Source organism: Prionailurus viverrinus, chromosome D3, assembly GCF_022837055.1.
Source record: "Prionailurus viverrinus isolate Anna chromosome D3, UM_Priviv_1.0, whole genome shotgun sequence".
Lineage (NCBI taxonomy): Eukaryota > Metazoa > Chordata > Mammalia > Carnivora > Felidae > Prionailurus > Prionailurus viverrinus.
Window position 1 is genome coordinate 45,337,194 of NC_062572.1, and position 24,292 is coordinate 45,361,485.

At 37.5% G+C, this 24,292-nt stretch overlaps 1 protein-coding gene across 7 annotated transcripts in view; it reads left to right on the forward strand.

Annotated features, from left to right (window-relative positions):
* Positions 1-7,086: 7,086 nt before the first annotated feature.
* GREB1L (GREB1 like retinoic acid receptor coactivator) overlaps positions 7,087-24,292 on the forward strand; it is a 287,573-nt gene continuing 270,367 nt past the window's right edge. For all 7 annotated transcript variants that reach the window (XM_047827102.1, XM_047827101.1, XM_047827106.1 and 4 more), the window contains exon 1: positions 7,087-7,218. The gene's annotated coding sequence lies outside the window, so the exon portion shown is untranslated. The remainder of the gene's footprint in view (positions 7,219-24,292) is intronic.

Genomic DNA, 24,292 nt, shown 5'->3' on the forward strand with positions numbered 1-24,292 from the left:
CTCAACCGACTAAGCCACCCAGGCGCCCCATCTTATAAATATTTTTTCTTGTGTTGTTGCAGATGACATGTCAGATGACGATATAATTATTTTTAATGGGAGATCTGAAATACCAGAGAATTTTATTTAACTCTAAAGCAGAAATTTCATAAGGATATGTGTAAGTGTATCAAATAATCTTGCCCTTTCACACTGAATACACAAGTTTATATTTATCTCTGGAAAATGTTCTATTATATAGCATATATATAGTATAAATACTGCCTCTCCATTTTAAAATTGAGATATAATTCATCTACAATAAAATTCATCTTTTAAAAAAGTACAATCCAGGTGGGTGATGGGTATTGAGGAGGGCACCTTTTGGGATGAGCACTGGGTGTTGTATGGAAACCAATTTGACAATAAATTTCATATATTAAAAAAAAAAAAGTACAATCCAGTGGTTTTTAGTATTTCACAGGGTTGTGCAACCCTCACCACAATCAGCTTAAAAACATTTTCATTATCCCAAAAGAGAAACACATACCCATTAGCACTTAATTCTCTATTTCTCCCCAAACCTCCTACCCTTAGGTAACCACTAATTTACTTCCTATCTCTGTGGATTTTCCTATCTAGACACTTCATATAAATGGAATCATACAATATGTCTGGCCTTTTTCACTTAGCATAATCTTTTCAAGGTTCATCCATTTTGGAGTAGGTATCAGTACTTCCTTTTTTAAAAAAGAGAAAAAAGATTGAATAAAATTCCATTGTATAGCCATCCCATCTTGTTTGCCCACTTATGGGTTGATGCACATTTGGGTTGTGTCCACTTTTTAACTGCTATGGATAATGCTGTTATGAACATTTATGTACAAGTTTTTGTGTGAATATATTAAATTCTTTTGTATGTATATCTAGGAGTGGAATTGCTGGGTCATATTATAACTTTAATTTTTTGAGGAACTGCTGAACCATTTTCCACAGTGGTTATTCCATTTTACATTCCTACCAGCAGTGTATAAGGGTTCCAGTTTCTCCACATCTTTGCTAACATTTGTTATTATATGTTTAAAAAAAATTTTAGAGCTTCTTTTTTATTATGGTGAACTATATGTAACATAAAACTTAACCAGTTTTAAGGATATAGTTTTGTATAGTTTTGTGGCATTAAGTACATTCACATTTTTGTGCATCTATCACCATCATCCATCTCCAGGACAATTTTTCATGTCTTACCCTAACCTTAACCCAAATTGTACCCATTACACAATAACTCCCCATCACCTCCCCAACCTTGGCCCCAGCCCAACCACCATTCTACTTTCTGTCTCTATGAATTTGGCTACTCTGGGTACCTCATAAAACTCAAATTATATTCTATTTGTCCTTTGTGACTGGTTTATTTAACCTAGCATGATGACTTCAAGGTTCATCCATGCTGTTGTATGTGTCAGAATTTCCTTCCTTTTTAAAGATGGCTCGCATTCCATTGTTTGTATTCTGTTATTTTTGGTTTGTTTTGTTTTTCTAATGGCCTTTTAATGGGTATAAAGTAATGTCTTATTGTGGTTTTGATTTATATTTCCCTAGTGGCTAATTATGTTGAGCACCTTTTTGTGTGCTTATTAGCCATTTGGCAATCTTCTCTGGAGAAATGTCTGTTCAAATCTTTTGTCCATCTTCCCTTTGATTTAGTTTTTTTTTTTTATTGTTGAGTTGTAAGAGTTCTTTACATATTCTGCAGAGTAGATTTTTTATTTATCAGATCTATGATTTACAAATATTTTTTCCCACATCTGAGTTGTCTTTTCACTGTCTTGATACTGGCCTTTGATGCACAAAAGCTTTTAATTTTACGAATAAACTTATTTAGTTTTCCCTTGTTGCTCGTGCTTTTGGTATCTTGTTAGGAAGCCATTTCCTAATCTGGGGGCACCTGGCTGGCTCAGTCAGTAGAGCATGCAACTCTTGATCTCAGGGTTGTGAGTTTGAGCCCACATTGGCTATAGAGATCACTTAAAAATTAAAAAGAAGAATCCCCCCCCCCAAAAGGAGTCATTGCCTAATCCAATATCAAAGAACTCTATAAACAGACTTTTATAGTTTCAGTTTTTATAGCATATCTAAGATCCATTTTAAGGAATTTTTATATCTGTTGGAAGGCAGATTATTTTGACACCCTTGTTGAAAATCAATTAACCATAGATATATGGGTTCATTTCTTGACTCTCAATTTTTTGGGGGGTAGGGAAAGAGAGAGCATATGATCAGGGGAGGGGGCTGAGGGTGAGAGAGAGAATCTCAAGCAGGCTCCATGCCCCAACCCGGGGCTCTATCCCACAACCCTGAGATCACGACCATGGCGAAAATCAAGTCGTATGCTCAACTGACTGAGCCAACCAGGCACACTCCTAGACTCTTAATTCTCTTCCATTGGTTTATATTTCTGTGTTTATGCCAGTTCCACTCTGTCTTCATTACTGTAGCTTTGTAATGAGATTTGAAATTGGGAAGTGCAGTCTTCAGACCTTAATTAAAAAAAAAATTGTTTTGACAATCCGTGTCCCTTGCATTTCAATACAAATTGTAGGGTCAGCCTGTCAATTTCTATAAAAAGAAAACAAGACAAAACAAAACCAGCTGGAATTTTGATAAGGATTGTATTGAATCTGTAGATCAGTTTGGAGTGTATTGCCACCTTAAGAATATTAAGTCTTCAACTCCAACAACACATAATGTGTTTCCATTTATTTAGGTCTTGTTTAGTTTCTTTTAAAGATGTTTTGTAGGGGCACCTGGGTGGCTCAGTCGGTTAAGTGGCCGACTTCGGCTCAGGTCATGATCTCATGATCCGTGAGTTCGAGCCCTGCATCGGGCTCTGTGCTGACAGCTCAGAGCCTGGAGCCTGCTTCAGATTCTGTGTCTCCCTCTCTCTGACCCTCCCCTGTTCATGCTCTGTCTCTTGCTATCTCAAAAATAAATAAAACGTTAAAAAAAATTTAAAAATAAAGATGTTTTGTTGTATATTACAAAATAGGGATGCCTGGGTGGCTCAATCAGTTAAGCATCTGACATTGTATATTACAATTATATTACTATATATAATAATATAATAAAATATAATTAATATTATAATATAATAAATATTTTATAATAATATAATGAAATAATACTCCATTTTGCTTCTAAAAATTGCAACATATAAATATTGGATGTCCTGGATATATTGTAAAATATTTTTTATCTTTTCTTCCATAATTTCTACTTACTTTATTTACTTATTTAATTTATTTATTTTTGCTCTGCATTCTGGAAGGGTTCTTTGAGATGGTATTATAGTTCATTAATTAAGCTTTTAGCAGTATCTTTTCTTCTATTAACTGCTTCTATAGTCTTTTCAACTAAAATATCCATGTACTTTTTTTTATTTATCAGGACATTCTGGTTCTCAGATGGCTCTATTTTCATGACAACTTGCCCTTATCACTTTTTAAATTTCATTAAGAACATGAATAAGATTCTTCAAAAAAATGTTTTCTCCTACTTCCTGCATTAACTCCATTTTAGTGAGTGATATCTGGTTTAATTTGGCCCTCTTCTTTCAAGTGGTAAATTTTCTTTTTATGATTAGTGATATTTTTTATCTGCTCATATTAATATGTGGAGATCTGGATCATTCAGCATTGGTAAATGGCACCCAATCTGAAATTAGAGAGACCACTGTTCAATACCTCACGATGAGTCTTAACCTCTGCAGATGGTGGTGCTAGGTTGGAAGTTGGTTTCCTGTCAATCAATTGGCCCTGAGTGGGAAACTAGTGCTTTCCCTTTCCTCCTAGGAGATAATGGTTGATGGTGCACAGGATGCTGAGCCACCAAGCCTCAAACCTTAAGTTGAGAGAAAAAGGTAGAGGGTGAGGACGGAAGAAAACAAAATATTTAAAACTATGCCCAGGAGAGAACTTTGGGTGTGACTATTGGCACGTGGAACTCAATGGAAGCAGATAAATATGAAGTCTACTAAGTGTCTGAGAGAACCGTATGATCAGATAAGCTGTAAGCCTGGCCTTAAAAACCTTTAATTGTAAAAAAAAAAAAACAACCTCTCAGGACCCCAAACTTGTACTAGCAGGAAATGGGCTATGAAAATCATGAAGTCTCCAAGGAGGGCATACTTCCTAGTGCCCACTTAAGATATGACCATGAACGATATTGAACAGGGAAGAGTCTTCCAGAGTGTGGAACAGAGGCTACAGAAATTAAGGCAAAGGGGTGGTCATCCTTAAGAGCAGAGCCAAGACATAATCATAGCCTCCCATTGCTGAGGCACAGGATCTTCACAATAAGCACTTTGGAAGGATTCTATTATTTATAAGGCCCCTGACTGCTGTGAATCTCATATTTTTCACTGAATTTGAATTCTGATGCAGAGTATTTATGGAGGAGCATTTGGGAATCGTTGTTATGGGGAAGAGTGGAGGGATTCGCAGCAGTTAACATTTTATAGTTTGCCAGGCACTGTGTATTGTCTCAGTCCACTTAGCTACTCTCTGAGGTATGTACTATTGTGATGTTATTTTACAGATGGGGACACTAAGGTGAGTCAAGAACTTGGTCAATGTTACATAATGGGTAAGTCTTAGAGCCAGGATTCAGAGTACTCACTCAACCTTATCACATTTTATAATCACAAAAGTCTATTGGGCATGATGAGGCATATATAAACCCAGGAGGGGCTTATATATAAACAAATAAATTCAAGGCAAAGGAATGTATTATCTAATAAAGGAGACATTAAAATGTTTTCAATCTACCAGAAATAGATTAGCATCAGTAACTTTTAACCTTATTAGGGACTTGTCTGGTTTATTGATGAATCATCAGTTCTACTACACAATCTGGCTCACACTAGGTGCTCAATAAATATTTGTTAAATGAATGAAGAATGAATACCAGAGTCCTATAATATAAATCTAAGGTCCTTGAGCAATTGTCCCTTGCAATTTGTCCTTGAGCAATTGTAAAGGCAAATTTGCCTTTACATCTCCAGAGTCTAGCATGGTTGGCACTAAACAATGGTCCTTGAACTAAATTGAGAGAAAATTGCACTGTGCTTTTACTTTAAGGCTGCTCATTGTTCCCAGTTTCCTTATCTTTAAAGAGGATGGCATCCCCCCTCCCAACTCTACAGACCTTGTGAGGGATTGAGTTTTTCAAAAGATTCTCTGTCACCTGCTTTAACCTTTTGTGAGCTTAGTTTGTATTCACAAGGTCAACTTGAAGTCTCAGGTTTCTACTGTCATTTCCACATGTATGTCTAGTTCTCATGGTGAGTTTGGATTCCTTTTCCATATGTCGAGCTATATTGTTAATCACCTGCATCTTTCTAGGTTGTAGTTATTTAAAAAGTCATGCTGACTTCATTTACTAAGCCTATATTGTATGCAAGATCCAGAACTGTGGGTATACAGCAGCGATTGAGAAAGCCATGTCTCCTGCCTTCCTGGCACGTGAAAGTGTTTCTATGTGATTTTAAAGGCCGCACAATAGGGATTCAATTGTAAAACAAAACAAAAAGCCATTTCTCCTTCTTATCACCACCAGGAATGCAATGATTTTAAAGGAAATGGCAGTTGAGTGTGTCTTTCCAGTGCAGGAGGGAGAGAAGACAAATTAAACCACAAACAAATCGCTTGCTTTTGCTAGTCATAACTGAACTATGTCTTGAGTTATTTTCTGGTAATTCCAGACTTCTAGTCAATTCCCTCTGGATCGACCAAAAGAGAAAGGGGGGAAACTGCACTTGGGTTCTTAAAAAAAAAAAAAAAAAAAGGAAAAAAAAAAAGACAAGCAAACAAAACGTAGACTTAGAGATCTTTTGAGATCTACTTTAATTGAAGCTGTCTTTAAACTATAATTGACAATGGTATAGCAACAATAGACTGATAAACAACCTGCCCCAAGACCAGGCGCTGCTGTAGCTTCCCTATTCCCACCAACATGCTGAGCTACCCAGGGCTATACTTGTCCCCAAGACACTAAAAAGAGATCAACTTTTTTTATCTAGACTTTTCTACCACTTCCAGGATGGAGCCGTTTCTTCCAGAGTGTGGGCAATTCAGTAAAGGCGTTTAGTAGCCTATCTCTGGCAACGACAGTTTTTTAAATGGAGCTACATCTCTAGTAACAGGAACCACCAGCTGTGAAAAGTGGAGCTAAATCTGTCACTATCAGCCGAGCATCTCTTGAGAACGTTTGCTCCTGCAGCACGCTTCATGCTCCAGGACCCGTTGGATGTGGCTGCGGGTGGGGCGGACTATCCCTCTTGGTCCCTGAGGAGGCTCAGGACTAGCCCCGGCGAGCAGGCAGCCTCCCCCTGCGCTCGCAGGGTCCGCGGGCCGGAGGGCGGGCTCATTCGGGAGGTGCAAAAGTCGGCTCTGGCCGGGAGCTCCCGGGTTTGTTTGGTTTTGTCCGCGTCCTGGCCCCCGCCCTACCCCCCTTCGTGCAAAAGGCCAAGGGTTTTTGACCCACCATTGCCCAGGCCGAGTTCACACTTAGGGCCCTTTAGCCGCCGTCCTGGGACAGAGAAAGCAATCGCGTAATGAAGCGAGAGCACTCTGTGAATGAACGCGGACTCGGCGAGAAAATAATTTTTCTTCCCGGCTGAGTGCGTCAGCTGCACTTTAGGGGGCGATCCTCTTTCCCAGAAGACCCCCTTACGCCACCACCCTCCACGCCCCACAGTGGCCACAGACATCATTGGTGCCGTGGAGTTTGGAAATGGAGGCGGGAGCACAAGGGACTGAGGAGGGGTGGGGGCGTCCTTGGAGGGGGCGGGGAGGGAAATGTGCTCCGCTACACTCAAGGAGGGCAAGAGAGCCCTCAAGGCCACTCGCGGGCGCGAGTGCTGCAGGAGGCCGAGAGGCGGGGCGGGGGGGGGGTGGGGGTCCCCGCCGCGGAGGTTCTGGGGAAGCGGGAGGGGCAGCACCTGAGGAATCCGCCTCCGGCCTCGGCGGCCGCCGCCTCGCTCCGCCCCGGGGAACTGAGCGCGCGGCGAGCGCGCCTGCCAGAGAGACGCCAGCCACCGGCGGCGCTAGCACCTCGGAGGAGGGCGGCCGGAGCGAGCGCAGCGCAGCGCTGGGACCGGGACTGGGGGTGGGGAGACCAGCCCCGGCCGAGGCGAGGGCCACCCCCTGGTCCTCTGCCCTAGCGCCCCGCCAGGGCCAGGTGAGCGGCTGCGGGGACTCCGGGGCGCGGGGGCGGGGGTGGGGGGGGTGGCGAGAGGTCGCGAGGCGGGCGCGAGCGCACGCCTCTGCCGGGCAGGAGCTGCCCTTTGGCGGGCTGTGGACACCCTGCCTGCGCAGGGAAGCGCTGCCGCTGACTTTTTGTGGAGGACCGGGAAGGCGGAGCGGCGGGTGTGAGCGCCACTGTGTTTGTGTGGCGAGGGCAGGCGCCAGTGGCAGCCCGGGATCCGAACCCCTTCTCCCCGCCGCCTCGCGTCAGCCCGCTGAGGGGACCCAGCCCGTGCGGTCCGCGCTCGGAGGCCAGAGGCCTGTCACCGCGGGCTCTTCTCGCTCCCTTTGTGGCGGGAGCGAGGAAGCCCGAGAGTGGGATGAGAGAGGCTGAGGCGCCGCGGGGAGCGCTGAGGCGGAGGCGGCCGGGGGCGCGCCGCGAACCGGCCTCCCCGCGCCTAAGGGGCGTGTGAGGGGGTCGCCCGGAGGGTGGACTTCGGGCGGGGAGGCGTGGAGGTGACGGGTGGGGGGGGGGGCGGGGGGAGGAGGATGGGGACAGCTCAGCTTGGGAAAGTTGCGAGCGTCCGGCGGTGGCTGCGCGGTTGCTCCGCGTCCACGGGCTTCTTTTCCTCACATCCAATGTCACTTCGTCGCGAGCGCGCGCGCGGCTCCAGCCATCATTTCCATTTTTCTGTGAGGGCCGGAGGACCACTCTTAACCGGAATGAGACACAAAGGGTTGTGTTGACAGCTGACCCGGACACGAGTAGACAGCGAGGTGAGGTGTGTGCCCCGGCCTGCGAGGGTGGTGATGAGGCGGCTTGTTGAAGTCAGTCAGTTCCCTCAGTCCGTCTTCCGAGCTGCGTTAAAGTAAATTATCTGTACAGACCTCGTTCGTGGGGCTTCTGAGGTAAAGCGAGCCCAAGTAAGGTCCAGAACGCGATTCATCGGTACGGGGACAGCGGCTGCCTCCGGCTGAGGTGACCGGGTCCTGCAGAAACTCACTCCATCCTGCTCCTTTCCTGTATGAATGCGACTGTCGCAAGGTCCTTATCCACCCTACCCTAAGCCTCTGTCTCCTGTCCAAAAGATAGAAACCAAATTTCAGTTTCTACCTTTCACACCTTTACAACCGCTCCCCTCCCCGAAATCTCACTTAAATCCCATTTTAAAACCTAGCCATTTAAATATGGGGAAGAGCTTTTCTGCAAAAAAAAAAAAAAAAAAAAAAAAAAAAAAAAAAAAAAAAAATATATATATATATATATATATATATATATATAGGGAAGAGCTTTTCTTTAACATTAAATGCCCCCCCCACACTTAAGAAACCTCTCATCCCTCTGTACATTTTCTTATGCTTTGGATCCTGGAATTCCGTTTTGAGTTTTGTGACTGTGCTGGTTCTTTTTCTCTCTCAATATTTCTATGTGATGTTACAAGTTGCAATGCTGAAATGTTATGTAAAAGAGAAAAATAAAATAATTGTTTCGTTGAAAATACTTAGTAATAGAATTCCATGGATATAGGCATGTGTTTAAAGGAAAATTTTAAATGGATACTGAAAAGTAATATGCAGTATGGAAACCAATTTGACAATAAATTTCATATATTGAAAAAAAAAAGTAATATGCATAAGGTAAGAATTTCAAACAGTGTAAAGTAAGTCTTCTCTCGCCCACTCCATACTCCCAATGTCCTCCTTCCCAGAGGCAACCACGGTTGTCCAATTTTGTATATTCTTCCGTGGATCTTCTATTAAAATGGAATTACATTATGGAAATAAAGGCTGAAAAGAAATGGAGTACAAGTAGAGACCAACCTCCGTATCAGTGATGATGACTATGTGATCATCCACTCATGATGACTTTAGAACCGTTTATTTGGGCTAAGGCACTTATAGTCGAAGATCAGTTAGAGTGCTAAAAATCTTGAAATACATACACTGTGGAAAGCAGGACTGTTAAACCATTATCCCTGCCCCTACCCCCCCACCCTCACTAAATTCTCTACACTGGTTTTTTATAACCTTTTTTGAATTTTTCCCTCCATTTTGGAACTCCTTATGAAGTAAAGGATGAGCACTGTAGCTAACTCTGTCCAGTGCAGTGTATTATTAGACATTGAAAAGACATAATTATACACTCCCATTGGCACAATATGAAAACTTAATGGTAAGGGAGAAATACGGAGGCCAAGTTTAAGACATTTGGTCACATCTAGTTCCAGGCTTGCATTTACCATAAAGTAGCTAAATGAAATAACTTTCTTGGAAATGCTTTTTTTTTTTTTCCCCTCCTCAGTTAAATAAATGAAGTGAACTACTTGGTTTCTAAGAGTCCTTCTAATCCAAAATTTTGTGATGAAAATAATAGTTCTGCAGGTGTTCTAAGACTAGCTAAGGATAACCCAGTTGGACCTGTGTGTATTAGACAATAGAGTGACACACAAAAAAAATCCTGATTTGTAGATTCATAAAAAGGAAGTTAGAGGTGTTTAAACTACATTCCTGTTCTTATGAGATTGATATCATTGAGGAACAGCTACTTCACTTTCCCACAAAATGTCTGTTTATGTTACTGATAGAGGCCGAACTCTGCGCTGAATGGGCCTCTGTGTATCACCTTGTATGGCTAAGGAGAGTGAAATTTTTCCCTAAAAATGGTGCCATTTTTAGGGAAATTACTCTTACTAAACTCTTAACTTTTCTTTTTGGTAAGTGGAAATGAAGTTCTTTTACCTACTTCAAAGAAAGCTGACATAATTTAATTAGTAATTCTCAAAAGCATTTAGAATGTGAATATTCTTATAACTATTTTAGTTGTAAGTATTCACTTAGAGGTCATGTTCTTAACAGGAAACTTTTCTAATCTCCAAAATACCTGCAAACTCTGGGCAAATGATCCCTGATGGGTGCAGGGAGCTGAAGAGTGATTGCAAGGTTATGAGAGTAAAAAAAATTAGTTGATTTTAGTCGCTATATATGATCTCAACTAAGGGGTTTCAAAAGTACACTGTAAATGGTGATTGCAAAAATCGTAGATGTTAAGAAGGAGGTTTCATACTTTAAAGCTTCAGAGTCACCAATAAGGAGTATTATGTAATCATTTTGAATAAGTCTGTAATATGAATACATTATTAGTGAAGTTTTAGGAATGTTTGGGATGGTAAGAATATAAGTTAGAAGAATGAGTTTGTAAGGGTGCTTAGAGTAATCTTGATTGACAAGACTGACAAAAACAAAAGAAAATTAAGTACTAGCAGTGAAGTTCTTCTAAAATGGTAATAGTTTTTGTTTCTTCCAGCTCCCTTCTCAGTCTTGCCATATGAAATGTATATTTTTACAGATGTCGTAACATACTATAGTTACATTTCTACCCTGATTTTTTCCATAAACATTTTTTTTTACAATTTACTCCCTATTATTTGTAGTAATTTCATAATAGTTTATCCAGTTAAGGTACCATAATTTACTTAGCCCTTCCTCTATTAGGGAATTTTCCAGTCATTAAAAAAATATGATGACTGTCCTTATGAAGGTAACTTTCTTTTTCTTCCCCTCCCCCTCCTTCTTCTCCTTCTTCTTCTTATTTTAACTTCTTTAGGATTATTTTTTTAGAGAGGGAGTAATGGTATTGTAAATAAGTGGGCTCTAAAATTAAAGGTTCAGGATTCAAAAAATAGCCCCATCACTTATTGGCAAAATTTGGCAAGTAGCTTATTTTATTGAAACCTTAGCTTCCTAAGTTATGTAGCATTCTACAGAGTTGTTAAGATAAAAAGCAATAGCATGATGAAAACACAAGTAAATGTTAGCACTTATTTTTAACAGGACATTTCCAGATTCCTGGTAATTTCCAAATTACTTTCCCAAAGGATTTTATAAATGTATACTGTCATTAACAATCTATGTGTGTGCTTATGTTGTAGTAAAACATATATGTTATTGCAACTAGTTTGATCAATGTAAAATTGTATCCCTTTGTTTTGATTTGTATTTCTTTGGTCTTGTGCAAAGTTAGAGGTGGTTTTTTTCAGCAGTATTGCTACAGTTTTCTAAATGGAGTGGTAGACATTTTACGGCCTCAGTCATTTTGAACTAGACTATAAGACAGGCATATAGGACGGGTCAGTTACAACACTAATCAAATGTCCCAATAGGTTCTTTCAAATTAATAGTACTGTTTTTTGTTTTTTTGTATTTGCCATCTATGTATCAGTGTAACTAATTGTTATTAGTTATTATTATTTTAAATCTTAGAAAAGTACCTGTTAAGGTTAGTAATATATCACTTCTACTTAAGTGAAAATGCAGTCCTTTTTTTTTTTTCCCCCGTTGAAGGGCTGATTTATAATTAGTATTGTGATCACAATTTGGTGGATTTTTATTAGGAATGCTTCTCAAAACTTGGGGAAAAAATCAGAGAGAAAGTTTCACGAGCTCTAATCATGGTATCTTTTAGCTACAAATGGATAATGAAGTTATTCCCTCTGACTCGAGTTCTTATATAGTCAAGGTAATTTAGACTACACAAAAGCATGCCCTTGTAAATTCTGGAGTTCCAGCAGCCCTGATATTTCTGGCAAACACACACCCAATGTGGATAACAGCAGCTCTTTGTGCTGCTGAGCCCCAGGAGGGCTCCCTATTGTGTACTCTTCCTTCCCTCCCATTCTTGACTGACTGGTGATAGCAACTCCTCCAAGTCCAGATGTGAAGCTCCCACAGCAACTCCTCTCTTTTACCCAACTCTGTATTTACTCTTACTACCTACTCCTTCAGCATATTTGATTTTGTCTTATGGTATAGAGAATTCAGTATCTTTTCAAGGTTGTGGTTTCAGATTTTATTTTTCAAATTTTCTGTGCTTTATGAATGTCTTCAACAGTCTTCTGAGTAGAGGCTATAGGCATGATTAACATAGATTAACACATAATCAACACTTGATAAATGTTTGTTGTTGTGAACCATCCTTGTATGGTCTTTTCCCTTCCTGGGCATGGTTCTATTTTTATGGTACCAATCTGGAGAAGCAAGTTCCAGTTGTGTCCTGGGTTGCTGTGTTTGCCTGTATTACCCAGGTTAGGAGGTGGGAAACATGTTTGTTCTAGCTCTTTTAATTTCTTATGTGTTTGGGTAAATTCTTAACCCCATGCCTTACTTTTCTTACGTAAAATGGAACTAACAATGACTGCTCTAATTGTCAACTTTCTGCATAGGATTATTGTGAAGATAAAATGAAATAAGTGTGGACATGTTTTGGGAAAAAAGGATGTACAAATTCATTTTAAAAAGGTTGTTAAAATTACACGCAATCACTACACTTCTAGGAGTGTCCACAATTTTGAGAAAACCTCACCTCAATGTAGAGCTGCACTCACAGGTTGGAGTTAGATGAAAATTCTTGGGGCCCAACCCAGCCTATTCAATCAGACACTCTGGGGGCAGGACCCACCAATCTGCACTTTAAGAAACTTTCTGGTGCTGAACCACTGCTCTAGGGAGTAAGAAATGTCAACAACCACTAGAAAAGTATTCTTCTGCTAGTTAAATATTAGTTATAAAATGACCCAGAAATATCATAACATTGCTTTCTATGAAATAAATGTATGAAATGAAATTTAATTATTATGAGTTGCTGTTGCCTGTTGCCTTTTAATCTCTCAAAAGTTAACTCAGGGGAATTGTAAACTCAGGTGCCTGTAGGGGTCATGTAGGTAATCTGAGTGAGTGAAGCAGAACACCTGTAAAATAATATGGGCTGATTGGTTCTGGTGGACAAAGAAGTCTGAAGGTGGCAGAATTTCTAAGGCTTCACTGATTTTGCTCTGTGGGAGTATGTGTCACTGTTGCCAGATCATTTCATTTTTCAAGTGGAGCTGAGAATTCATATTTTGTTATGCATTTAAATGTTGGCAAGAAATTTGTAAGAAAGCATATGGATCCAACAAAACAAATTTGGAAGCCAGATAATTTCCAACCTCTGAGTTAATTAACATGGGTGAAAATAATTTGCATTTGAATGAGTATGATGGCAGAAGAAACAACCCTGTTCAACATTATTAATAAAAAAATGCATATGAAATGCATATGAAACCACACATTTTTAAACTTTCAGATTATAAAGATTCAATAGATCATTAACATCTAGTGTTGGCAATGGGGTAAAGAAATGGTTATTATTATATACTAAGAATGAAGCCAAATACTTACAACTTTTCTGAAAAGCAATTTGGCATCATGGATCAAGACTTTAAATGTCTATCCCTGTCCTGTCCAATATGGTACTTCCTTGTCACATGTGGTTATTTAAGTTTAAATTAATTAACATCATATAAAACTAAAGCTTTAGTTTCTCAGTTGTGCTAGTCATATTTCAAGTGCTTAATACCAGCATGTAGTTAGTGGCTACCATATTGGACTGTGAAGATAGAAGATTTCCATCATTGGTGAAAATTCTGGTGGACAGCTTTGGTTCAACTCTTTGACCCAGAAATTTCCCTTCTAGGAATTTGTTAGAAATAATTAGACACATGCACAAAGGAATATAACAAAAGCATCATTATTTATAAGAGTAACAACTTAGAAACAAATGAAACATCATGTTTTTATTAAAAATTAGGTTGTAGGGGTTCCTGGGTGGCTCAATTCAGTGTCTGACTCTTGATTTTTGCTTGGGTTGTGATCCCAGGGTTGTGAGATCAAGCCCTACATGGGGCTCTATGCTGGGCATGGAGCCTGCTTGAGATTGTCTCTTTCCCTCTGCTTCTCTCCCCCACTCATGCTTTCTCTCTCTCTAAAATTAAAAAAAAAAATATATATATATATATATATATATATATATATATATATGTCATAGTATATATTCATGATATATTGTAAAGCAAAAAATATCCTTGTAGGCTCATTTTATTTATTAGATACAGATATCTTGGATACATAGAGAGTAGGAGAACAATTTTTCCCTACTGACTGGCATATGTGTAGAATGAAGCTTTCTGTCTTTCAGCCTGCATCTCTTTTCATACAGTAGAATGGGTTGCCTTTCACTAAAAAATGGGCACAGGCATTATCAGTATCACACAGGTTCCTGTTAGAAATTCAGAATCTCAAATTTTCTTCCGTGGTTAAAAAAAAAAAAAAAGAAAAGAAAAGAAATTCAGAATCTCAGGCCCTAGTCCAAGCCTACTGTATCATCAGAATCTCTGGTAGGGCCCAGGAATCTGTATTAACAAGCTGTCCACCTTCTGGTTGTATTTGCCTCCTACTGCTGAAGGTCTCAAGCTTTATTTGTTTTATCTTGGCCAAGTGAAATCCCCTTGAACTCTAAGTACTATTCTAGGTGCTGTGGAAACCACAGAGAAGAAAACTAACGAATATTCCTGCTCTTTTGGCGATCAAACAATAAACAAGAGAATATGAGTAAACTCTGGGTAGTTTAGATTGCAAGAAGTGCTAGAGAGGGAGATGAAGCAGCAAAGGGGAAGTAGAAAGTGAGATAGGCATTGTGATTCTCTACAAGGTGTCACTGAGAAGTGACACCTGAGTGAAGACCTGAAATCTGTGTGAATCATTGGAAAGTTGAGAGGAAGAGTGTTCTCACCTATTGTGGGAGGGCTAGCTAGGAGGCCAATGCTACTGAAGGGGAGAGGCAAGTGAGGGAGTGAGTAGGGGATTAGGTTAGAGAGGTAATCTAGATTTTTTGACTTCAAAATTCTTTGTTCTCTCTAGTGTACCACACTTCTCAAATTCTTTGGTTAATCAGTTTGTAAAGAGATCAGACATCCCTAAATTCACTGTTTTTCAGTGCGATCTGTCAACACCTGCCTTATTTGCCTGGGGTGCTTGTTAAATGCGGATTATTGGTCTCTTGACCTAGTGAATAAGAGTTTCTGGGGTGGGACCCTGGAATGTGCATTTTAACAGTCTTCTCAGGTGGTTTTATGGACATAAAAATCTTAGAACCACTCCTCACATTTGTCATCCTGGACATTTAGTTTCTGTAGAACAAGTATGCCTAAAATTATCACTACTGTGACCTCTACTGTCTGTGGAGGTCACTATGTGAAAGAAGATGTAATTGGTATAATGTCTCATTTATTTCCTGCATTTTAAAACCAATTAAACCAACAGTACTTATGCTTATGTCTACAGACATAGAGATTTATGTCTACATCTATATTGGAATATTCAAGGAGACTGTTACCATCATTCTTATCCATCACAGAGGGTGGGTGAACCTTTCTACTTGAAAGTCTGTCTCCCCCTCATCCAGTCTGTTCTGTTTTTTTCAAAAGGGCAAATTTAAATTTATTTGATTTTTTTTTTTACCATGTCTTCATTTCTCTCTCCTTCTCTTTTAACCTCGTTTCTTCTTCCCTTCTTGAAATCTAACCTTCCTAAGTTAAATACCATTAACATTTTGGTGGCAGTTCTTTTATGCATCCCAAAGCATATTTATATATATTCACCAACACAAATAATTTTACATCATGGGATAATATTCTGTTTTGCAAAACACTGTAGTCATATCTTAAAAAAAATTTTTTTTAACATTTATTTATTTTTGAGAGATAGTGAGAGACAGAGCATAAGCTGTGGAGGGGCAGAGAGAGAGAAGGAGACACAGAATCTGAAGCAGGCTGCAGGCTCCGAGCAAGCTGTCAACACAGAGCCTGATGCGGGGCTTGAACCCACAAACTGTAAGATCATGACCTGAGCTCAAGTCGGATGCTCAACCGACTGAGCCACCCAGGCACCACTGTAGTCTCACACAGTTTTGACTATAGAGTCAGAAAAGCATTCATTTACTTCAGGTTAAACTGAAGAGGGTAGGTCCCTTTAGAGGAGGTACTGTGGCATTATATAGTCTGTGTTTTCCAAAATGTTTAATACAGTGTTGGATGCATGGTGAATACAAAGTATTCACTGATTAATTACACTCTACAGAACTGACAGTCTACATTTTATATTTAATTGGCAATTCTTTGAAAAATCGTAACACTGTCTGAAATATTGGAGATGGAAGATATATGATGATAAGAATATTTCCACAATATTCTTCCTCAATTTCACTTGCTGAGAATACACCTGAAAACTCTACATAGATTTCTGACACATATTATGTGAAGATATTCCCTATAAGGTTTAGATTTGCAGCATTTTTTTTAATGGCTGTTTTAAAAAGTGCTCTGATCCCTTGATTATCTAGTGGAACATAAGCTAATCAAACCTCTAGAGCCAAAGCTGATAGAGAAACTTGCTGTTGCAACTGAACTAAAGGTTTATCTCCTACTCAACTAGAGAATCCCAGGTAGTTGTTCACTCTGATGATTTAGTAATCACTTGAGAATTTTTGGAGCAGAGGTTAACGTCTTGGCATATTAGAGAATGGCTAGACCTATATCTTCACAAGTTGGGGCACTGTGAAAGATCAAAGTAGACTAGTAATATTACTACTAGTAATAGTAATAGAACAGCAGCATTTCACTTAGGACTAATATAGAAATGTTTTACATTCTCTCGTGCATAATTTCACAGGTTGTATTATTCCATGGGTAGATGTGAAAACAAACAACTGCATTTTCTGATAGGCTCATCATGTTATAATACAAAGTCAATCTAATTTCTTATTTAAGAAATAAAATCTCTATTGAACAAATAACTATTTTCCTCTGAAACTCTTGATATAGTTTTGACTCTGAGACAGATGATTCATAATTTGATTCCAAAACAGTCACATTTCCAAGATAATGGATCAACACACTAAGCACAGTGCCTGGTACAAAATAGACCCTCAGGAAATGTTAGTTTTTTGTTGTTGTTGTTGTTGTTGTTTTGTTTTTCTCATCAGACTTGCTGAATTGCAGTCCCCCGACTTCATCAGAGAGTAGCAATTTATATTAACTGGTTTGCCTCTCCACTAATATTACCAAGTTCTTTATTTTCTAGAAAAGTTAGACCATGTAAAAACCAACTTTTCTCCTCCATGTTCATATAAATGGAATGATCTAATAACAGGTATGGTATTTTCATAGTGTTTTGGTTGAAAGATGTATAGAAGTTGTTTGATATTGCTATGTATTAAATGGACCATTTGCACAATCTACTGAAGCTATGTTGGAGTCTGGAAGTTAGAGTGTCTGGGTTATGGTATTTCAGATATTTTAAATGTTTGACGTTTTTTGTCATCATAAAAACTCATGAGTCCGTGGTATGCCTTATCTCAACCTCTCCCTCCAGAGCAGGAACTGTGACTGAACAGTGTAATACATGGAGTGGTGGCATATCTGGAATTTCAGAGAGTGTATGTATACATCAGAGAATGTGTGTATACATAAAACATAGCCTTTAATAAAAAAAACAACCATAAAAGTCTTTAAGACTCATATATGCTTCTCTGCTTAGTCCTTTCCTATTATTTAATCATTTAATTTATAGCAGGAATGAAGAATTTGATCCAGTAACTTAATTAATAAAAATTAATGTGCCCTACTTCAGGTATTGTGCACATATAATTTCTAATCCTCACAACAGCCTTGTAAAGTAGACATTGTGATTCTTATTTTTACAGCTAAGAAAACTAAGGCTCAGAAAAGTTTAAGTAAATTTCACAAGAGTCCATAGGTAGTAAGTAGAAAGATCAGAACTCAAACCTAGGGCTGGCTGATTCCACAGCCTTTGTTCTTTCCTCTAAGTCATACTCTTGGGTAAATGTCTTATTACTCAACTAGATTGTAACATGTGGATGTCAGGAGTTGTACCTTATGTTTTGTATTATCCAGAAAGATAACTTTTGGCAAATGTTGCTGCTCCTGCTGAAGGTGGTGTAGAAGGTGCTAATGGGCATATTAACTCTTTCAGAGCACCAGGGCACCAGTTAGCACCTTATTTTGGAGAAACAGACTGTACCAGGGCTATAGCTTGGTTGGTAAGGAATGTAGTGGGGGTCAAATCTTGGATGTACTCACAAAATGTGAATGAACACTCCATGAGTGCAAGTAGTTTGTCTCTTTTGCCCACTATTCTGTCTCCACACCTAAAACAAGCACATAATTGTTCCTTAATGAATATTTGGTAATGAATGAATGAGTCAGTGAATGACTTCTGTAGGGACATGTTCCCTTTTTTCCATGGCTGTGGAATCCATTCTTAACTTGAGCCAAACTTCTTTCATACTTAAGCCACTGACTCCAAGGGAGCTGGGAGAAGGGAGGGTAGACAGAATAACATAAGCTTATCACCTCTATTGGAAATACTGAAATGAAGCCCAGGCCCTGTGGAAACTAGGTCAGTAGCATTATCTTTTGCATAAAGGATGCTAACAAAAAAATAAATCCAGAACAATTCTGTGGCAGAGATGTATGGAGATGAATTTAGTTTTCTCTTCTTTTTGAGTTTTACAAAATGATGTCTTTGTAATCCTTCATACATGATCAGTTTATCACTAAATTTACTTATTTACAAGTTACCTACATATTTTAGGTAATATGGGCTTTAAATTTGCCAAGAAGTGGCCTAGTTAATAAAAAATAATTGAAAGCCATTTATTTTCAGGATAATAATACATAATGGAATAGAGTCATGGTTTTAAAAGTCTGGAAAAAATGTTTTGAAAAAAATGTGATAAATCTCTTGTACTGTATAGATGTTACAATTAATTTTGCTCATTAGATTTCAAATTGATAAGACTTCTAAAATCAAGTAGCATGGGTTTACTTTAGGTACTGTTACAAGGGAGATTACCAGACATCTGTATGGTGTTTACCCTTGGGAAGCTAAAGTTCATGAATTGCAAACAGGCACCATAATTCTATCTTAGAGTAAAGTTTGTGTTTAACCTGTACTGATTTTTTTTTAAGGCTTTGAAGTAGTAATTGGCAATAGCAATTATAATATCAAACTTCCTCTCAGTTCATTTGGATAAAAAGTAATTACTGCATCAAATACATTTGTCATTTCCTTAAAAACAATTTTTCTCTTCATAGTTTTCCTAAGCAAAATGTTTATATTCAGAATTCTCCATTGGGCAGGAAATTAACAATGAAAGTCAACTTAAGTGTTTATCAAGTACCTATAATTAGAATTGTGATATTAGAGAAAGAGAAAGGAAAATAAAGAACTATCTCTGACCTTAGGGTAGCCAACAATCTAGTTAAAACATAATTATGTGGCTTGTGGTTTTGTAGATTCAGATCTAATTTTGTTTTAACCGTGTTCCTGAAACCATTACTAATGTAGTAGATTTATATAACATGATATGTAAGTGTGCCATTTGTTCTGTTACCAAATACAAAAATTATGAAAGAATTCAATTGCACTGATATCTAACAGAGATTTAGTATCCGTTAATTTTTTAAATTAGAAGACATTTTTAACTTTGTTCATAAAGGATTGAATGTAAAATTTGAAAGAGTGCTGGCGATGTCAAGGAAATCATGGTGTGAGTCTTAAGTTTGTTAGTGACACTTCATGGACATTAAGGTATCTATAAATAAAACCAAAACTGTGATATATATTTTGTGTGTGTATGAATTTGGTCACTACTCAGCTCATACCTTTTTTTCTTTAGTCTTATAGAGCAGAAACTAATTTTAGTAAATGAGCTCATTTTGGGGTGTTCTTTATATGGTAGATTTAAGGTATAAGAAATTATCATTTAGAGAGACAATGAGTAAAAGCTTATTTTGACCTTCAGTCTATGTTTAAAGCACATTTACAGTTATATGAGATTACTTACTAAATTGATATATTACTATTTTATTAATGCATATAGACTATTGAGAAATAAACATTTAAAGATCAAAAAGCATTCCCTTATAAATACAAGTCACTCTTTAGAAATTTGGATTCTCATCAATTTTCATCAATGAAAGGTATGCACACTCTAACTTGGCTCTTGATATATGTGTCTCATTATTATATACAGTAGTAAAAAATAAGAGTAATCAGGACTATATTTACCATACTTTTGACTTGAATGGAATTGAATTTTATACCTGAGTTGTGGATACCAGAGAAAGGAAGATATGTATTAAGGAAAGAAAAAAAAAAAAAAAGACTTAAAGGATTACTAGAGCTCCATGCTATCTACAGTAGTTTAGCTTTAAACTCTGTTATTCTTTTATATTAGGGCTTATTAAAGAACAAGATCATAATTTGCTGAATTTTAACTCATTACATTTATCTAGTCATTTATTGTTGTTGATACAGTGTTTGTTTTTATCTTATCTAAAACCTGGTTTTCCAGAAACTTATGTGCATGAGAACTCTGTTCTGTGTTGACTTTTGTTAGTAGTTCTATTTTGATCTCTTTAGATCTGTTCCCTTAACTCTTATATTAAGTTAAATCATTAGCATATAAATCCTATTACAATGATGTGTAAATAAAACAGACTAAAAATAGTTGTGTAGTCACAATTTTCTCTCTCCTAAGAATTAGAGATTTAAATCTCTGAAAACACTAATGTGTGTGGGATGGTTATGATAGTCCAGCTGCCTTTGTGTGTGTTTCATTTAAATGCAAATTTATCTTAGAGACTCTAAAGATGAGCTCAGAAAGTAGAAAATTTTAATTTGAATAGTCATTTTCTTCTTTTTTTTCACAAATACTGAAATAAATCCTTATTTTATACTAAAGGAGAAAGCTTGTTAAGCAGCCAAAACTCAACTACCTTACTTTAAAGGTTCTTAATGGATTATTAATTTTTTCACATTAGCAATTTTGCCAAGATTATGTAATTATATTAAAAGAAAATTAATTTAGATGCTGTAAAAGCACAAGTTCAACAATTTCCAGTATGATGCTGAGTTTTATTTTGTAGTCAAGGAAAACAATAGTGTTTTAAAAAGAAATCAGGTTTGGAAATACATTTTAAATCATTAAATCTGAGATGTTGAAAAAAAACTGAAGTATACTGACATGTATCACACATGCACATATCTGCATACTATGTTTATATTTAGATTATATTTTTAACCACTGCTTAAAACTTAGTCTGATACCATAATTATAAATCAATTTTCAGGAACAATTTCTGAGGGCAAGTTTTTGAAAAAGTTTCCATTTTTCACTATTCCCTTAAGACAGAAGGTCAAGATTCAAAGCCCTAATTTGGCTTAATTTTATACTCTCTAGTTGGTGTTGTGTAAGCTAGAATGCTCCCCTAAGGGGGGTTACCTTGTATTGACTTTAGCAGCTTTTTCTACTTCCCCACAATAAAGCAGACCATTTCTGTGAGTTGCTGTTGATTACATATCTTGAAGTCATTTTTGTCTTTAGCCATTGCATTACCAACCTGTGATTATCTTGTGTAAAAAAACAAAACAAAACAAAAAACAGACAAAAAAACTCTTTGATCTACCCTAACTAACCTTTCTATATGTAAATTTTGGAAAAGTAGCTTCATAGCATGCCCATAAAATAATGTACTCCTGCACTGGTATTTTCAAAGTAATTATAAAAAGGATTATACAATTTACTAAAGGAATCACTCTTTGTTGGTTGATAAAATTTACTTAGGTCACATAAATGTAAATATTTCCAAGCAACTGCTATAGAGTCAGGGTTCTCTTCAAAGAAAAGACCTTTGTTTATTACCCAAATATCTTTCTTTTAGACAGTTAGGAAAAGTAAAGGAGTATTTTCTAAATATTTTTATTGAGAGATCTTGAATTTTTATTTATGCCATTCTTTAATATCTATGTTTCCATAGAGTGCTTGAAGATTTTAAGACATAGTTCTGTACTTTTAGCTTTAATTAATAGTTGCTGTTGAGAATTCAACTCTGAGTTTTATAGCAAGGGTGTGAAATGTATATTTATAGCAGTATCGTAATTTATAGATTCTGTGATATCAGGTCAGACACATTGGTTTATAATCAAAATCAGTAATTATTTTGTTGGTAGTTTGTCATTGGTAAAATCATGTCTGGGTTATAAACCACAAAGCTCTTTTTCAAGGTTGTCAGTGGTGGATCTGTAGAAAATTAGTGTAATAAGTTTTCTCTAGGTTCATTTCATTTGATCTCATGGTTTGAGAAAAAAACAGTAGATGAGAACAAATTAGTGTAAATATTTTTAATCATTCCACTTGGTAAAACTCCATGCCATGACTAAGAAACAAATGTTGGGTTTCAGAGGTATTTTCCTTTCAGTAACTGCTGTGTAGCAATTTCCTCATTTAACTTTTTATAAGGACATTCTATTTTAGTAAATTAGATGGTGTTGAGGTGGGAGGTGGTATAGGTAATTGCAAAAGGTTCATACCTTACATGTAGGGTTATTACCTGGTAACTGAAAATGATGTCTGAATCTATTTTTGTAGTGCCAGGGAGGGTGGGGGATGGGGAGAATGAAACTTGAATCAGTGACCATCTGGCCCAGATTTGGCTGATTTCCTGTGCACTGCCCTTTGTTTCAGCCAGACAATGGATTGTTCCTTTTACAGATAAGAACTCTGTTGATGACTTTGTGCTGAATCAGCAGGTTTGGTTTGGGATTTCAAGTATAGACTCATATTGAGGGGTTTTCTATTGTTCTGACATCACTGTTCTTGTCTTCAGGTATTATAAACATGTACTTAAGGTTGTTTTCTATAGTTTAATAGAGGGGTGGGATTGCAGACAAGTGAAATAAAATAATTGGGAAAGTAGCTTTCTGATTTGATATTGCCTTTCTCAAACATTGAAATTTTCCTTGTCCGTGGTTTCCAAAATTAATATCTCCCTGATTGTGATTTTTGATAAATCTTTATATAGCCTCTTCTCTATGTCTGAACTTGAATTTTCCACTTGAATCTTTGATGATTTAAATTTAATGTTGTCCTAAATCTGGGTTAGGCTTTTATGGTGTGGTTATGCAAACGGTAAGTTTTCTATGACATCTGTTGTCATATATCTGCAAATTACATCTTAGGGTGTTAAAGCTATTTGCCTTACTTTAAACTCTACATAATCATCAGAGACTGTTAAAAAAAAAAAAAAAGGTTATTGACTAGAAGCAGGGACCTTTGTTGCCCAGCATTCTAAGTAAGCCAACTGCAGTTTCTGTAGGTTATCTCAGAAGCAATAGAGATCAGAGTGTGGTTAAGTGTGTCACTTTTCCAGAAGACAAGAGGACGTTTCAGTGCTACTGTCTTGTTGTGTGGCCAAGAAGTATAAAAATAGTAGTTTTTACTTCTGAAATTTTAGAAAGATTATTGGCAGTTTAAGTCAATTTTTAGTTTAACTCATCTCTTTACAGCCGAATTGCCAGCTAGCACTATAATATAGAATTTTCTTCAGACAACTTTTTCTGAAACTACTTATAACTTTGAAATTAAGCATCTGATCAAAATGGACAGCTTTGAGATCTAATCTGTAATTCTTTTGTGTAGATTTAGGAATGTTCTTTAGGTAAAATCAAGGGAACTGATTGTAAGAAAAAAGCTTCTTAATAGTTCCACAAGGATCTAATTATGTAGCAGATGGGAGCACACAGCACAGTACACTGTCATTTGATGTAAGTAATTTTAGGTCCACATGCAGGAAAGGTGAATAACAACAAATGGCACAAAATGTTAGTTTGTATTCATATGGAGCACTGTCTATTCATATACATTGCTTTCCTTCTCTTTTAGATCTTTTTAATCGACTGTTTGCTCTATTTGAAACTAGTAGAACCTCAGAATTGCTTGCTTGACTTAAATGCATGAGTGGTTTGGAATATGAGGATATTATGGATTTTAATTGGAATAGCATGTTCAGATTTAGAGAATTAGTTAAATCTAGAATAGGCAGAGTTAAAAAGTGACAATGACAATCACACCAAGACAAATTCTACTTTATTTTCCCTCTTGCTTTAATCAGACTAGTTCAGGGAACTAGTTCGAGGTAGAGGATAAGGTCTTATCCTTCTCCCCCTCCCCCCTCCAGGTCACCCTTTACCCCCCAACCTCTGACTCTCCTTCAAATCTCACCGAGGAATTATAGTCTCTACAGAGGCTTGGTTGCAGATGCCTGGAAAGTTTACACTGCAGAGAGTTGTTTTGTTTGGCATAGCTAATCAGGAGCCAGGCTGGAATTGCTCAT